Genomic DNA, 12,135 nt, shown 5'->3' on the forward strand with positions numbered 1-12,135 from the left:
TAAGATTGATAAAATGAACTGAAAATAACTTGTTCTAGAGATCATCTCATCTTTTGCAGTCTGTCACAACGGTTCCAAGAAGAATTTCATTTGAAACTCTTCAAACTGCATTCCTCATACCAATCAATATTTTGGCTTCATGAACAGATAACTAAATATCAGAGAGAGAGAGACTTAACGTTCAAGAGTCACACTGGGGAGAAATGCCACCGGCCGAGATGACACTTAGGTCTAAGGATCCACGAAAGCTCCATTTTCCATTTAGATTTTGGCATAAATTTTCCCTTTTTCCTAAAAGAAAGCGATGTTTCTGGACCTTCTCTTCTTCGAATGAATGATCATAACTTAGGCAAGAACGCAAACCAAAAAGAGGCTTCTTCCGATATTCCTACTCGAGCTCAAAAATTATTTAACAGTTTAGTCATTAGTACCTAACCCAGCTTGGACAATCGTTATTTACGCATTTATCTATATATTTATATATTTGTCTGTCTATTTATTTATTTATTAATTTATTTGCTTTAGATTTAAATCAAACTGGTTTCCAGTGTAGTGCGAGATCATAAATGAATACATAATGTTACTTCATACTAAAGTCAGCCGGTTCATTAAGATGGGCGCAGCATGTTTCAAAGGCGCTCTCTCTCTCTCTCTCTCTCTCTCTCTCTCTCTCTCTCTCTCTCTCTCTCTCTCTCTCTCTCTAAATTTTACATTATTTTGCCCTTCTCTAAAAAGCCTTCTCCATTGTCATCACTCAAGCTACAAAGCAGCCCGGTAAAGCCGTGAAAACATTTGATATTTATCTCGTTCCAGAAAATAAACGCTTCATGTTTTACTTTCCTCGCATTCCCAGTAATTCCTTTAATTCCTTTTCCATTCTGGATGTATACGAACGAAAAGGCTGGTTGTTTAGTTCATCGTTTTTATTTTATTCGACACTTTGGGGGCGGACGTGTTGGACGTCTCTCTCGCGTTTTTTACCAAAAAAGGTTTTTCGCTCTTGGTGATTATAGCTCTCATAGCAAAGTCTGATAAACGATAAGTCTGTTCACTTGCTGCGAAAAAGTAGCACGAGCCGCGCAATGACGTTATCTAGTCCCAAAATGCTGGGTCCGTTACATGAAACCAGTGTTTCCACATTCAAGGAAATTGTCCTGATATCAGGAAAGTTGGACATTGACAAGGATGCAATCAGGAAATTGTAAATTTAAGGAAATCTAAGGAAATCAAAGAAGAATTGACAATAAAATGAGGATATTTAGAATTTGATAAATATTAAAAATTGCAATAAAAAAAACAACCTATAGTAATTTTGAAAGGAAATTGAAGGAACTCCAGGAACACAGACTACAGAGTTCTCTTGCGAACCAGTAGTCAGCAGTCAACACTCAACAGTTCACTAACTTCAGTGTCAAACTGTCAACTTTCAATAATATTTAAAATTCATCAAGGCGCCAGAAGTCTGCCCTCTCCGCGCTCCGTATCATTAGATTCGTTACTCGTCTCGTGTGCGTTACCTCGTCATGTCACTGTCACTGTCACTGTCACTGACCTGCTATTATAGCTGGACTTTGGCCTGGCTATTTGTTTGAGTCTGGACCGGCTATGGGCGGTTTCCTTTCCCCTCTTCTTGCTGTCTACTTTGACAAAGGTATGATTTATATTATTTAATGTGAAGTTTTTGACGAGTGTTATCAAAATTATATTATGAATGAACTAGGTGCATATCTTGGTCATGAAACGTGAATAAGGTAGGTGACGTTGAGATTATCTTGGGATGTCGATAGCTGATGTTATCAATATTGTCTGGCCAGTCGAACGGAAACTAATTAGCGGTAGATTAAAGAACAAAGGACAGGACCTTAAATCGAAAAATGGTATAGATTATCAGAGTTAAAAAAATTATCCAGAGCAGTAAGTAAGTACTCTCTAGGACGATTTCTCATCACTGTAGTATTCTATCGACTGCAATCAATAGCCTCATGTCCCCTATCCATTAATGCGAAATCTGGCTCAACAGGATAGTGGCTCCATACATAAAATGCATGAAGGTAGGTCCATATGTTTCACCAAACCCCCAATCCCCAGCCCCATAGTGATGGCAAATCCGTCAAATATTGTGAAAAGATTTACGATAATTTCTAGTTCATGGCTATTTTGAACCACTTTATGCGATAAAATGATATGATTCATTCCCCAAATCTTTCGTCGGGCAGTAGCCTGTCGTACTGCAGCTGCCGGCTGCTGGAAATTTGAATATGGAATTGGATAGGACCGTCTTGTTCTGCCTGGCAGACCCGAGATTTAAGTCTGGGGCTAGGCCTACCTCAAGGCTGTCTTGAGGTCAGAAAGATGAATTTCCGGTGATGGAAATTCCCTTTCGGAGTATTTGTTGAGCGCTGAATGACCTTCGTTGGTCTCAGCACTTGGTCTAGGCCTAAATTCCATATATGCTTTTTTAATATATTTAAAATTTTTTTTTTTTTTTAGTTTTGTGTCTAGTAGTAGCCTAGGCTATCCCCCAGGGAAAGGTTGCAAAAATGTGGTTCTTTGAACGCAGGCCTACTTTTAAAATGAATGAAGGCTATCCTATCATGCATTGTTGGCTTATATGGTAATAAATAAATTGTGAAATTTCGCTGTAAGTTTTGTTTTCGGTGGTTTTTAGATGACGCCGTCATATAACTTGTATCCTATGACATTACTTTTATTTATGGTCCTGTCCGTTGATCTTGAATAGTCCGTAAATAGGTTCAGTGATTCAAGAACAATTATTTTTCCATATAATAATAATAATAATAATAATAATAATAATAATAATAATAATAATAATAATAATAATAATAATAATAATAATAATAATAATAATCAGCCTATCAAATGTTGGTTTATTTTTTATACTTACATACAGTATATTATACAAATATTCATATTTCGAGCTCTTGCTCTCATCCTTTGTCCTTGCATGTCAAAATTTCTACCTTTTCTTGTCATTGTCATGTGTTATTATGAGTTGAATAGTAATCAGTATACAGTACTTACTATTGCTATTTAGTTCAAATTATACTGTAAGCAGACATTCACAAAAAATCATATTTATTCTGCATTTTGACATCTGTTTTTGATGTCATTCATTCGATTTGCTTCTACAGACACCCACACCTTAGACGAATGATGGCATCAACATCAGCTAAAGGGAACTTAGATGAAAATGAATCTGACAGCAGTGAATATGAGACTGATAAAGAAGAAAAAGATACCAGATATGCAGTTTCTTCATTAAAAGAAAAGAAAAAAGTGTGCTGCTATGAACAGAAGTTTTCTGATTCTTGGCTAAGCAACCCTCTTTTCAAAACTTGGATTAAAAAGAAGGTTGTCAAGGGGAAAAATGTTCCTTTCTGTGAACTGTGTAGGTCTTCACTATCATGTGCCAAAACGGCCCTTGTGCGTCATGGGAAAAGTAAATCTCATAACGATAACGTAAAGATGGCTGAAGAACTTAACAAATCTCAGCCTAGTGTTGGAGTTCGGTGTTCAGGTCTTAATGAGACTGCTAAAATGGAAATCAAGATATACAGTTTTATTGCAGAGAAAAATTTGCCCATTAGTATATGCGAAGATTTAGTTCCCCTGTTTAGGAGCTTGTTTCCCTCTGACAAAGTGTTGAAGCGGGTGGCATTGGGTAAACAAAAAGCAACAAATATTGTGAGACAGGTTCTGGGATTTCATTACATGAGAGAAAATGTAGCATTGCTGAGAGACAACAAATTTTCCGTAATTTTGGATGAAACGACGGATAGGTCCACTAAATCACAATTGGCAGTTCTAGGGACATTCTTTGACATGGAAAGATTTGAAATGAGTTGCGTATTTATTGACCTAGTTGAAATGCCAAATGGAAAAGCAAGAGAAGGGTATACCAATTGAGAATGTAATTGGGTTTTGCGCTGACACATGCAACGTCATGTTTGGCAAGCACCACTCGGTTTCCCAGCTTCTTTTACGAGATTATCCTTGGATGCTGCCAGTTAAATGCTCTTGCCATTTAATTCACATCTGTGCCTCACATGCTTCACAGAAGTTGCCAAAATCATTAGAAGATCTGTGTAGGAACATATCTGCTCACTTTCATTTTTCTTCACAAAGGCGAGATGCATTACATGAGTTTCAAGATTTTTCCAGTGTAGAAAATCACATCATCCTTAAACCAGGTCAGACTCGTTGGTTATCAATGAAAATGTGTGTGGACTCGAACAGTATGAACCTCTGAAATATTATTTTACTCAGTTGGTATTTGATGATCCTACATATACAAATGATAACATTCTGAAGAACCTAAACAATGTATTCACAAAGGCATATTTGGAGTTTCTCTCTTTTAATCTAGGCAGGCTAACTTCATTTAATACACTTTTTCAAAGTGATATGCCTCTTTTGCATGAACTGAAAAGTGAAATTTCATCTCTTGTTACATCATTATGCTCAGATTATATGAATGTTGATTACGTAAGAAAACAGTCGCTGAACAGCATTGACATCAATTATGAAAACCAATATGTACCTCTAAATAAAGTTTATGTAGGTGTATCAGCAACTGGCACTATTCAAGGCATATCAAAACAACTTGGAAGTAATAGTCGTGATATTCAATTATTTTACAGGCAGTGCAGCAGGGACTTCCTTATAGAATGTGTTTATCAAATCAGGTCTCGATTTGAGGACATTGAAAAATTTGACTTTCTTTCTTACTTGTCTCCCAAAGTTGCTTTCAACCTTGAGCAGCCAAGTCTATCATTTTTATTCTCTAAATTGCCCTATCTAAAAAATGGTATTGATCGTCAAGCAGCAGATCTTGAATGGAGACAGCAGGCTGTGATTGAAGGTCGAGATTCTACTATGGAGTTTAGAGAGTTTTGGGAGCCTGTTTTTAGAGCAAAAGATTCCACAGGAGCACCCAAGTACCCAAATATAACCAAAGTTCTGAGTATCTTGCTCTCCTTTCCATTTTCTAATGCTGCAGTGGAACGGATCTTTAGTCAGCTGAAATTGATAAAAACAGAGCACAGAACTGCCCTTAAACATGAATCCCTAGTTGGGCTTCTTACAACAAAACTTGCTTTGAATCAAAAAGGCATTCACCAGGCAGCAAAACTTAACCCACCCAGAGATATGATTGAATTGCATTCTAAAATGCAACCTAATGCATGCGACTCCCAGGTAGCAACGATAAGACATTCCTTTTTGGAACAGTTATGCCTAAGCCAATCCAAAGAATAACCCCACACACAGAGCCATCTCTCTCTCTCTCTCTCTCTCTCTCTCTCTCTCTCTCTCTCTCTCTCTCTCTCTCTCTCTCTCTCTCTCTCTCTCCCAGTCATACGAAAAAGAAAAAACCTCTGTTTCCTAGCCAGTAAAAAATTACTTGATACTCAATTAGCCCCATGTCAATGTGATTGTGACTAGATTAATAAAGAATGTTTGATTGAGTACTTTCTTTTATTTTCTATAATCCAGTCATTATGTTATTAGTGGATTTGGATGATTTGTTGCTCCCAGGAGCCTGGGCCTTAGAGGCAACAGTGTTATATATAATTTTTTTTTAACCTTGTTTTGATAGCCGGTGGTTTGGTAGAATTACATGAAAGATTTTAATAAAAAGAAAAAACTTGGAAATCGTTGTGAGGAGATATAAATTACTGTTTTTATTTTACTATAATTCAAGGATATTTGTATGGAAATTGAGGAGGGGATTTAAGGAAATCTGGCCGTGAATGTAAGGAAGTAAATTTTTTTTCTTGTGGAAGCACTGCATGAAACCGAGTCAGTCACCAACCAGCCGGTGTTGTGTGCAGAACTCTGGCAGCGGCAATCAAACATGCTTAGGAATTGTGCTGTTAGTGGCTGCACATCCAATTACGAAAACAATCTACCTGCCTTCAATCCCTGTCCTACTCGACTGGTTTCATTCTGTGTCTTCAACAACTTTAAACCTGACCGAATTCTTCACTATGGACATTATAGTAGTTTGCTGCTGATTTTATGATGAAAGATGTTAAAGTCTCACTGCTACTCTTATTTAACATAATGCCCACTTACACATTATATACTGTATACTCGGTGTTATCTCACCCCTTTCTGCATCAACTTCACAAGTTGTTATGTAGCCATATCAATGCTAATTATTCCACTACAGAAGGTAAGCTGGAAAATCTACAAAAAAAAGACATGAGGATGGAAGTATAAAGGTTAATTATCTCATTAAATGTCAAATTAGGCCTACATTATAATGTGTAAGATGCTTTGTTCATTTCTCTCTTTTATTTCTACTCATTTACTGCAGTAACTTCTTATGAATTACTAAGTAATTACTTCAGTCTAAACATAATAATAATAATACACAGTCATTTATAAGGTTACACGGTAATTTACTGATAGAGTACAATGTAAACTGGCCACTTCTCACCAATATTATTAATTTTAAGTAAGCTATAACAAGAATTGACAGAAACATTACGTATATATTTTAATCATACTATTTATATTATTTTTTATTTAAATACGTATGAAATACTTGAAATTAATAAAGTTAAATAGTGTGACTAAGAAGTGGACAAAATAACAGATAAACATAAGTCCCCCATTAATCACTCCGTTTTCTATAATTTACGATACTCGGGCCTCCATGACGTCACCACCTGCGCGCCAACAGACTTATCTTTTATTAGACTTTGGGAAAAGATGCAGAGAAAGAAAGATATATATATATATATATATATATATATATATATATATATATATATATATATATATATATATATATATATATATGCTTCTTAAAAAATCACAGTAGATGCACGTGACTTCAGTGTATAAGCGAATCGAATCCCAGAGGCAAAAGAGGCAGAAGTTCAGTAGTGGCAAGCGCTTTCACGTTTATTGACGCATCGTCGGGGCACAAATGAGACACAAATATGAAGAAGTTACAAAGTAAACAAATAGAACAAGAAATACCAGATGGTCAATTGTCAAAGGGTAATAAACAGAAAGTTAATCCAGGATAATCCGGGATCGAGCTGTCACAAACTGAACCTAAGACCTAACAAAATGACATACTAAAGTTTAGGCTTACAAAATCCAAAAACATGTATAACCTTGAATACCAGATGGTTAATTGCCAGGGGTTAAAAAGAAAAGGTTAATCCACGGCAAATCCGGGATCACGCGGTCACAAACTAATCCAAATATATACTTAACCATAAGGAACACGGAATATTACCCATTCAAATTGCAGTAACGTGTAAAAATTAATATCAATTTTGCTTATATTTTTCAACAACGTTTTTAATTATTAAAGCATCAAGTTTAAATCATCCAAGACTTGAATTTACAACACTTTCATTATTTGACTTAATAAAACAAGATTCGATGATATTCCTTTTAACCGTGTCATTGCACGGGACTAAAGGTCTTGCTTTACTCCAGTTAATAGGATGATCTAAATCTCTCATATGCACGAATAATGCATTCGATATTTGGCCAGTTCTCACAGAATATTGGTGTTGTTTGATTCTTTGTGAAAGTGGTTTTTCAGTTTGTCCATAATATATTTTATCACATTTTTTACAAGGAATTTCATAGATGCAGCCAGAAACATCTCTAGGAGAATTTTTTATCACTAAACTCTTAACATTAAAATTACTGAAAGCAACATTTATGTTCAAAAGCTTTAAAATTCTAGGAATTTGTAAAAACCTTTCGTCATACGGTAGTTTGAGAATATTATGCTTACTGAATTCAAGTTTGTTATTAGTTAAAGAAAATGTTTTCTTGGCTCTTTTCCATGCTACATCTACAAAGGTCCTTTGGGTATTTAAGTTTCAAAACAATATCATAAATAGTTTTGATCTCAGCATCAATGAACTGCGGGCTACAAACACGTAAAGCCCTTAAGAACATTCCAGAAAAAACAGAGAATTTCACATTCTGATATTAATTTTTATACGTTACTGCAATTTGAATGGGTACTATTCCGTTTTCCTTATGGTTAAGTATATATTTGGATTAGTTTGTGACCGCGTGATCCCGGATTTGCCGTGGATTAACCTTTTCTTTTTAACCCCTGGCAATTAACCATCTGGTATTTCTTGTTCTATTTGTTTACTTTGTAACCTTTCTTTATGTTATGTCTCATTTGTCAATGCCTTGACGATGTCTTTTCCTCTGGGATTCGCTTATATATATATATATATATATATCAATAAATATATATATATATATATATATATATATATATATATATATATATATATATATATATATATATATATATATATATATATATATATATATATATATATATATATATATATCAACTATATATATGCCTATATATATATATATATATATATTTTATATATATATACTATATATATATATATATATATATATATATGACTATTTATCACATCACCGTGATTCATATATATACCTCCGGAAGTAATATATTTTCATATATGTTACCGAGGGGAATTTTAGTTATCGACCAGCGATATCAGGATATCGGCCGACTATATATATATCTCCGTATATATAACTAATATATAACATATATATGTGTGAAATGTAAAGGACGTTTATATATATATATATATATATATATATATATATATATATATATTATATATATATATATATATACGATTTAAACACAAAGAAGTTTGAATTCTCGGTTTACCGAAAACAGACTAATGCAGAATTATATGTTCATTTTTATTCCTGCCATAGCATTCAGATAAAGAAAAATATCATTGTTAACTTGGCTGTCAGGGCTCTTTAAGTTTGTGACCCCTCAACATTTAGATGAGGAAATTGCCCATATTTGATATACTTTTAGTAAGTTGAGTTACCCTGCACATTTTATTGATGATGCTTGGTCTAAGGCTAAGGAAAAGTTTTACAACCCTTCACTCAAGCAGATTGACCACAGCGAGAGATACATGCCGCTTCCATACCATGAGAATTTAAAATCAACAGCCCAGGTAATTAATAGTACAGGTAATGTTAAAGTAGCTTTCACTTATGAAAATTCAATCAGATCCAAATTCAGTAAGAATAATAGCCACAGAATTGGTAATGATAGTAACAACAAGAGAGACATAGCAGTATATATATTCTATAAAATGCGAGCTCTGTAATTGATTTTATTTTGGGAAGACATGTCGGGGAAGGACATTAGATTGCAAGAACATAAAAAAGCGGTTAGGGACTTCGCTCAAAACAGCGCTATTGCTAAACATTGTTGAGAGAATAATCACGTTATGGATTGGGAGGAAGCTAAAACTATATATAGAAGGAGTCAAGTAGGCCATAGAATAGTGGAGGGGGCTTTGATAAAAATTTGCAACACATTAGGTGGCAATAAAGCCTTTACGCAGAACAGACATAAGGACTGGCTAGTCTGTCATTCCATAAATTTAAATTTCCAGCAGTTTCTCGATGCCCCTGATACTGTGTCTCCCTCATCTCTCCCCGCTTCTCGATGCCCCTGATACTGTGTCTCCCTCATCTCTCCCCGCTTCTCGATGCCCCTGATACTGTGTCTCCCTCATCTCTCCCCCTTCTCGATGCCCCTGATACTGTGTCTCCCTCATCTCTCCCCGCTTCTCGATGCCCCTGATACTGTGTCTCCCTCATCTCTCCCCGCTTCTCGATGCCCCTGATACTGTGTCTCCCTCATCTCTCCCCGCTTCTCGATGCCCCTGATACTGTGTCTCCCTCATCTCTCCCCGCTTCTCGATGCCCCTGATACTGTGTCTCCCTCATCTCTCCCCGCACGGGCTGTCGAAGTAGCAGCTGTCGCAGAAGCAACAGGAGGCACCGATGCTGAAAGTCGTCCACCTCCCACGAATCACCTACTAGTAGTCACCAGTAACGAGCACCGTACGATCGAGCGACAGCCGTTAAGATCACAACGGTTGGCCCACAGATACGGGGAAACAGCCATTACAAAACAGCTATATTCACAACGAAAGATTGTTCGATGTTTTCCGCGACTGTCACAAAAATTCTTTTCAATTTGTCTTTTTCAGATAAACAAGTATTGTTATTCTAGTTGGCTGAAAAGGACCGTTGTGCAAACGACGAAAGCTCCCCTGTTTTAACTTTTTGTATTTTGGTAAAATACACTCTCTCATTACATTATTGTGCCTTTTACTCATATATATATATATATATATATATATATATATATATATATATATATATATTATTATATATATATATATTTATATATATATATAAATTATATATATATATATATATATATATATATATATATATATATATATATATATATATATATATATATATATATATATATATATGCACACATACATATGTACGTGTGTGCACAGTATGTATAGTGACACATAACACCATAGCCACATGTAACCCCATACATCACATACCACAACTCACAGTTCCTCAATGGACGGGTTGGTATCGTTCTCGGCTAGCACTCTGCTGGGCCCACGTTCGATTCTCCGACCAGCTAATGATGAATTAGAGAAATTTATTTCTGGTGATAGAAATTCATTTCTCGTTATAATATGGGTCGGATTCCACAACAGGCTGTAGGTCCCGTTGCTAGGTAAGCAGTTGGTTCTTAGCCACGTAAAATAAATCTAATCCTTCAGGCCAGCCCTCTCTAGGAGAGATGTTAGTCAGCTCAGTGGCCTGGTTAAACTAAGATATACTTATGATGAAAACTACACTATTTGAACGGAACGAGAGAAGCCCCTTTCTTAGGAATTCCAGGAAAGAGAAAACAAAAACAACAGAGATATCTTCTGTGAAAATACCGAAACTGGAAGCCTTCTTTTATAAAGGCGTCAGAGAAAGAAAGATCTTTCTCATCACATCACTGGGTTGAGGAGGAGGAGGAGGAAACAGGAATGACGTCATCTAAAACGCCATGACACAGCTTATGCCAGCACCAGAGGAAGACGAAGCGAGAATAGAAGAATTCGATGCAATGACCGAATGAAACATGAATGACGAGAGAGGAAGGGCAGAGGCCAATAACGCCCAGGAAATGTCCGTAAATGTGAAGGTAAATAATGGTTAGAATCTCTGGTGACTGATGGCAACTCGTCTCTGAAATTCTTGCGCATGCGCGAATGAGCATCTGAGTGTGTTGTTGCTTGTGTGGGTATTTCAACACAACACCGTATATGGGCATTGAAATGCCCTCTTTAATACAATGCCTGGCATTGGCAATGCAGGTGGACATTGCCAGAGAGCGAGGCATCGAAAAGATTGCCAGGTAGCCATGAAACAGCCATTCTGTTTCTTGACAGTTCATGTCTGAAATGGTCATCTTAATAAGAGTAGTTTTTAGTCTTTTTAGCTTAATGTTTTTGGTTTTTAAATTTAGAGGGATTCTGAAGAATTCATTAAAGGTGTTTTGGAAATAAGGATTAAGTTATATCATTTATTTTCGAGAAATGAGTAGACGTTGTCGTTTGTATTACACGCTGAGAAGTTAAGTAAATCTTAGTTTAACCAGACCACTGAGCTGATTAACAGCTCTCCTAGAGAGGGCTGGCCCGAAGGATTAGATTTATTTTACGTGGCTAAGAACCAATTGGTTACCTAGCAACGGGACCTACAGCTTATTGTGGAATCCGAACCACATTATGGCGAGAAATGAATTTCTATCACCAGAAACAAATTCCTCTTATTCTTCATTGGCCGGTCGGAGATTCGAACTCGCGGCCAACAGAGTGGTAGCTGAGAACGGAACCCGCTCGCCCAACGAGGAACTAAAACTTACTGTTTGTTTAGCCTCAAAATGTTTCAGAAGCGAATAATGATACTTCTGTACTACATGATCCAACCCCCCCAAAAAATGACTGTTATCAAATGGTAATTGTTTACCGCAATATTAAGCAAAATTTGCTGACCAAAAAATTAAGTAGCACAGCCTCACATTTCCCCCTAGGCCTAAAAGTGTGTCAAATGTTGACGTTTTAGGAAGAATGAAATTAGGTCTATCCAATTAGTGGGAGGAGGAGCCTCAAGGAGTAAACAATTTGGAACTGTCCTTTTTTTTTACATCTTGTACCATTTCTCTCT

Source organism: Macrobrachium rosenbergii, chromosome 57 (genome assembly GCF_040412425.1).
Source record: "Macrobrachium rosenbergii isolate ZJJX-2024 chromosome 57, ASM4041242v1, whole genome shotgun sequence".
Classification (NCBI taxonomy): Eukaryota; Metazoa; Arthropoda; class Malacostraca; order Decapoda; family Palaemonidae; genus Macrobrachium; species Macrobrachium rosenbergii.